The sequence below is a fragment of the Ricinus communis genome, chromosome 2, assembly GCF_019578655.1.
Source record: "Ricinus communis isolate WT05 ecotype wild-type chromosome 2, ASM1957865v1, whole genome shotgun sequence".
In the NCBI taxonomy this organism is placed as follows: domain Eukaryota; kingdom Viridiplantae; phylum Streptophyta; class Magnoliopsida; order Malpighiales; family Euphorbiaceae; genus Ricinus; species Ricinus communis.
The window spans coordinates 27,254,481-27,261,093 of record NC_063257.1 but is presented as its reverse complement, the minus strand read 5'-3'; positions in this window follow the sequence as shown (position 1 = coordinate 27,261,093).

The window sequence follows — 6,613 nt, the reverse complement described above, 5'->3', positions numbered from 1 at the left end:
TTCTTTGTGCAATTTTTTGTAAAATTTTGAAAATTTTTCACTTTGTTTCGATGCTCTTACTGTTGACTTGCTTTTGAAATCCTGTTTATGTCCATGTGATCAGGTAAAACTGATAGTGTTGAGTTTTGCGAAAGAATGTAAGATAATTAGTTTGAGTTTTGCACTAAGTTGCTTTGGTTTATTTAATTCTGTTTTGATGATTTTTGTTTGGAACCTACTCAAAAGCACACTTGTGAGAAATTGAGCCTAAATTGTAAGCATACACTTTATATGCTTGTATTTATTTCTTGTTGAGAGTGCCAATTACTGTCTTTACTTTTAGAACTTGCTCGGTAATGCTTATGAGGGCCACAAGGAGAGTTTAACACTTTGGTATGATAGAGGCACTTAGGTTTTTCATTCTAGCCAAATAGCCTTCATTCGTTTATTGATTCTGTAGATAACCCCTTCTTTCACCATTTCTTTTATCATATTCCATTGCCACTTAGTTTAATTCTGCTTTGGGTTATGATTCTGCACATGAGTTGTTTTTATTAGGAATTTTTATCTTGGAAATAGTGTGGAATCTTATAGCAGCTTTCTTCAATCCAAAAGAAATTCACTATATTATGTGAATGTTCTTCCCTTATGAAAAAAAAAGAAATAATAATAATAAGAAGAATAAGAGGGAAGGGTGATGAAAAGAAAGAAAGTAAGTGAGCTAAACACTTTGACTTAATTCCTATTTCCCACCTTGGACTACTGTCCATTGCTTTCCTCTTGTGATCATTGTGGCTTGTCTGCAGGTCATGTATTTCATTGCAGGAAAACCATAGGTTCAACTCTGACCAAATTTACCTACCCCTACCTAATCCCCATTACAACCTTTACAAAGACCTCTTGACATGGTTGTTGACTCTCCATAAGTGGTAGGAGTAAGATTTAAGAGCAAGCATATAGTAAGTAAGGCAGTAGTTGATGCATTAAGCGATTAAACACTACCCTTTAAACACTTTGAGTGATTTAGAGTGAATCTGGTAAGGAGTTGGTTCTGAATAATTTTGTTCAGACAGTATTTTGTGAATTATTGGCATCTTAGTTGTGATACTTGAATTGATTGCTTCGTTTATTTTTGTTTGACTTACGCTTGTTAAGGATATGTGCAGGAGCTCTCTAGCTTGTCTGTCAGTTTAAGTGTTGTTCCTTAGTGGTTTATTTTCCTTATCTTACTTTTGAATGCTTGAGGACAAGCAATGAGCTAAGTGCGGGGTTATTTGATGTGCGTAAAATACACACATCTAAATGGGGTTTTTAAGATTGATTTTATGGACATTTGGATGTGAATTGGTCACAACACTCACCCTATGCGTCTGTTTGTGTGCATTAGGTTCAAAAGAAGTCAAAGAATGATAAAGGGAAGAATTGGAGCATAATTGGACGTCAAAGCTGCCAAAACAAGCTAAGTATGCGCATGAGGAAGCTGAACAGGGCCGTGTTGATTTCAACACTGGCCGTGTTCCCAACACGGCCGTATTGGGTGCATGAAACATCAAAGAAAAAGAAGTTTTTAGGGAGCACGCCACAAAGAGTAACACGGGCATAAACACCAGCCCGTGTTGGGAACACGGGCATCAATACGGCCGTGTTGGCGGCGATAGGGAGAATTAATTAAACGAAAGAAGAGAGGAAAGAAAGAAAGGAGAGCGGGGGAGAATGTCCCAAACCCTAATTTTTCTCTCTCTAAGGGTTTTCTGAGCTAGAACCAAGGGAAAAGGAGACTTGGATCAAGGTTTCAATCGGATTCCCTTCAAGGATTGAAGATTGGGCGAGGTTCGTTGATTGGTTTTCAAATCGAGCAAGAGGAACAAGAATCGATTCAATTCGAGCAAGAGGAATTGGGGCTGTTTACTCTCATCCAAGGGTGTAATCGGGTTTCTCTACCTTTACTCATTATTGTAATTGAATTCTTGTGGATTTTGATAATGAACATGATTAGTTAGATTGATAAAATCCATTGGGATTTCTTTACTATGTTGGCTTAGTATTATATTGTTGGATTGTTTGGGTTAATTTTGTATTCTTCTTGCTTTCAGTATTAATAAGATAATGCATTATTCATGAGACGTTGTGAATTGTGTGTTTAGATTGCTTTGTGTGATTGAGAAGTCCATTTGGCAATTGGAATTTTGAATAGCAAGAACTGGTTAATAATCGCTTAGAGCTAAGGATAATTAACTAGCAGGATTAAGAATTAACAAAGCTTAATAGAGGCGGATTAAAGCTTAATGCTAATTTAAGAATCAATCGTTAGGAAGAGATTCCAACTTTAGGTTATTAGATTTAGGAATTCGGTTATCTCGAGAGAGAAACCGAATTGATTAAGAATAAATCCACGGGTAGCATAATTAGACTCACTAATCCTTTATCTTTTGTTTGATTGCCAACTAGTTTAGGTTCCCTTTGGGTTTGCTTTCTTGTCTTGGTTATTTTCTTATCAATTACTCCTGCATCTCCCTTAGAACTTAGCTTGTAGCTATTAGTTAGTTTAAAAATTATTCATCACTCATTTTAGGTTAATATAACAAAGAACAAAGGAGTAACTCTAGGCTTTCACTTTCCCGAGGAATATGACCTTGATACTCGCCATTAGTGCTAGACTGCATCGATAGGTACACTGCCTTAGATTGTAGCTAACACAAGTAGCACACATCAACTAGCCTCCTTATATAGGAAGTTAAACCTAAACCCTAATAAGAGAATCCTTATTAAAAAGAAATAAACTTCCTATATGATCTTATCCCTATAAGGAAGGATAAGATAAAGAGTAATCTAAACAAAAAAATCCTAAATACATAGGAGAAAGTTCTCTTTATCTAGCAGTTCCAAAAAGAAAGGAAATTATATAAAAGTGTGTCCACCACAAATTTATCTTGAAAAATTTGAAGCTCTCTTCTACAGGTTCCAGCAGCACACGGATTATAAGGCGTGGTCATGCCTTATTGAAAATGATCTTCTGCCCAAATTTTTGCTCTTCCTTCAAAAGACTTAGTTTTTGACAAGTAATGCTTTAAAACATGTCTTTTGGCTGAATTTCACTCAATCCTTGATATTTCACCATCTAAATCAGAATAAACACAATTACCACAACTAAGCACATTATCCAATCAAAATGTAAAAGAATTAAACATAATAAGTATAACTATTTATGACCTATCAGACATGCTCATTATACAGGTGATTGCCCTAATAAAAGGACCATGACTGTTAGAGATGGAATTATTGAATTTGAAAGTGAAAATAAAAATGATGATGAGAATGATGACATGCCAACTTCAGAGGATATTAGTGATGTTGACTATGCTAAAGGGGATATGTTAGTAGTATAACGCACACTTAATTTGCAATGTAAACATGATGAACATGGATAGCAGCGTAAGAATTTGTTTCATACTCATTGTTTAATTGCTAATAAGTTATGTAACACGATTGTTGATAGTGGAAGTTGTACTAATGTTGCTAGTACTTTTCTTGTGGAGAAATTGAAATTACTAACTACCAAACACCCAAGGCCTTACAAGTTGCAATGCTTGAATGATAGTGGTGTTGTGAAGGTAAATAATCAAGTACTAATTTTTTTCCATTAGGAGATATAAGGATGAGGTGCTTTGTGATGTGGTTTCCATGTATGCTAGACATTTTTTATTGGGAAGTCCTTGGCAATATGATATATGATAGGCGTGTGATTTATGATAGGTTCAAGAATCGATATTCCTTGACTATTGATGGACAAAAGTTCAATCTTGAACCATCACCTCTCAAGGCCATTTTTTATGATCAAATGAGAATTAAACAATAATATGAAGAGCCTGAATCTTCATATGGGGAAAAACTTGGGAGGGAGCAAGAAATAGTGAAAAAATAAAAAGGTGAAGTAAGTGGTAAAAGTAAGTGTAATGGGAAACACAAGGTGAGAGAAAACAAGGGAGATGAGAGTGAAAGAAAAATGAATGTGTATGCAAAGCTAATGGATATGAGAAAAACACTAACCTTGAGGCCGCCTTTACTTGTACTTATGTACAAGGAAGTTTTGATGACTTCTAATGATCTTAACAAGGATTTTCCTAGTGTTGTTCTTGAGCTTTTGTAGGAATATGAAGACCTCTTTCCTAAAGATGTGCCTAAAGGACTACCAATTTGAGGAATTGAACATCAAATTGATTTCATTCCAAGTGCAAGCATACCAAATAGGCCAGCATATAGATGCAACCCCAAAGGGACAAAAAAAATCCAAAGGCAAGTGAGTGAGCTTATGGATAAGGGATACGAAAGAGAAAGCATGAGTCTGTGTGCTGTTCCTATAATCTTAGTGCCTAAGAAAGATGGTTCATAGAGGATGCTTATTGATTGTCGTGCCGTCAATAAAATAATAATAAAGTTGACAATGAGGCTGATTCGAGGACGAATCCTTACAAGGAGAGAGGGAATGATGCAACAAGACAAGAACTACAAATGATACTTTAAGCTTTCAAGGAGATCCAATGCAAGAAGTTTTGTTGGACTTAATTAAAGATATTTGGAGTGTTCAAACACAACAAGGCTTAGCCCAAGGCTTAAGATTGCAAAAGGGGTCCAAAATCATCAATTTAGTGCAATCAGTTTAGGTTGAACTCAAAGGTCCAATACAATTCATTTGAAGCCTTTTTATTTTCATTTTTATTAGGTTTTCTTAAGTTAGGGTATGGTTAGTCATCATTTGGAGTTACACAATGGATGCACATGATTAGTTATAATTTGGAGTTACAAAATGGATGCACAAGATTAGTTGTCATTTGGGAGTTACAAAATGAGTGCCATCAATGTAAAAACAACCACTTTTAATGAGTTTTAATGGCGATTAAAGGGATAAAATGTGGAAAAGCTCAAAAGACATCCATTTAGGGTTCTTTATCTTGTTTTGGCTATAAATATCAAAGCCAAATTCATTTGTAAGAATTAATTGATGAATGATAATCTTTATTTGCTCTTTATGAGTGTTTTTGCTTAAGTTCTTGCATGAACTTTGAACTTATCAAACTATTTTTAGTTTGTAGCATTCTCTAAACAAAATCTTATGTTTGATTCTTAACTTATCAAATCATACTTGGTTTGTGGCATTTGGAGTTGAATTCAAGTGCTAGTTTCATTGTTGGAACTAGATTTCCCTAACTTCACTTGAGGAGATCCTTGGATTTTGGAATCATCTTGATTGGAGGGTGTTTTCTTGCATTCCATATGTATCATAACTAAATAGTTTTGGGGTATATGGTTGCTAAGATGATGATTTCCTATCAATTTCTCTACCATCAAAGTGCTAGCAACCAAAGGAACACCTCTAGTCAACAAATAGTGTAAAGCACTGGTCTAGGCACCAATGTTCTTGAAGTGAAGGAAGAAGTCATAACTAAGTAACGAAGCCCCAACCAAAGGCTAGCGAGTTACCTCAATTTGTTTAGCTTCGGTCAGGTTGGTCTCCTTAGGATACTAACCAAACTAGCACAATGAATCCTACTGCAAAAATGAGCCTTGATTATACAAATCCTACTAGCTTAAGGAATCCTAATCCAATAAGGAGTGTTAACTCAAGTAGGAATTCTAATCCTGCAAGGAGTCCTGATGATATTAGGAGTTCAAGAAACGAAAGAAATCCTAATTCAACTAGGAGTCCTACTTCGATTGAAATTAAAAGTCAATGAGCTTATCTAAGAATTTTGGGCTAAGGACACTTCAAGGCTTGAAGAATTGGATTTAAGTTCAAGGATCATTAATCTAATTCAGTTTATTAGGCTTGAATGAATCTAATTGGGCTTAAAAAGACTAAAAAAGTTAATTGGAGCATATGAAGACTTTGGGCTTAACTTGGCTTATGTTATGAGTCCTATCTACATGACTTATGTAAATTAGGGTTTTATGGCTTATTATGGGCAGCCACACATGTATTTTAACATAATTAGGACTTTGTTTAAGTTATCTCTTTTAGTTAGGAAGGTTATCTTTATCCTATATGAGATGTAAATTCTTATAAGTTAAGATTTAGGGTTTCTAAGGCCTATATAAGGCTAGTATGAATTTTGATGTAATAAAAAAATTAAGTTGAAGTTGAAGCTGAATGATAATTGGTTTTTAAACCTTAAAGTTGTTTGCTTTGTCTTTGTGTTCTTGTTTGAATGCAAATCTTACTTATCAAGGAGTTGATCTATCCTTGTGGTATACCTGGAATTGGGGTTTAAGGGACTTAGTTTTCCTTAGTTTCTAATTCTTGATCATCTTTCTAAGTAATCTATTTTCTAACCTTTCTTAGGGGTTGAACTGAATTGGTTCTTGGAGTTTTCATGTTAATGTGTTGGAGGTCCATAATTTAAAAAAGGTTCTTAAGCTTATTTATGGAGGTTGCATATCACCTTGTTGCTTGAAACATTCTTACTCCTTCTCCCATAAAAAAACAGCCTTATCATCTCCTCTTTTATTTCCTTTCCATTGATTATACCAATTAGGCCTATTGCTTGAAGTGCCTTTTTGTTCCAACCTTGTTGTGCCCCTTGAATTTAATTGCTTTTCAACCTTAACTGCAAGATGAACTAACTCCTCAAGTTCTATA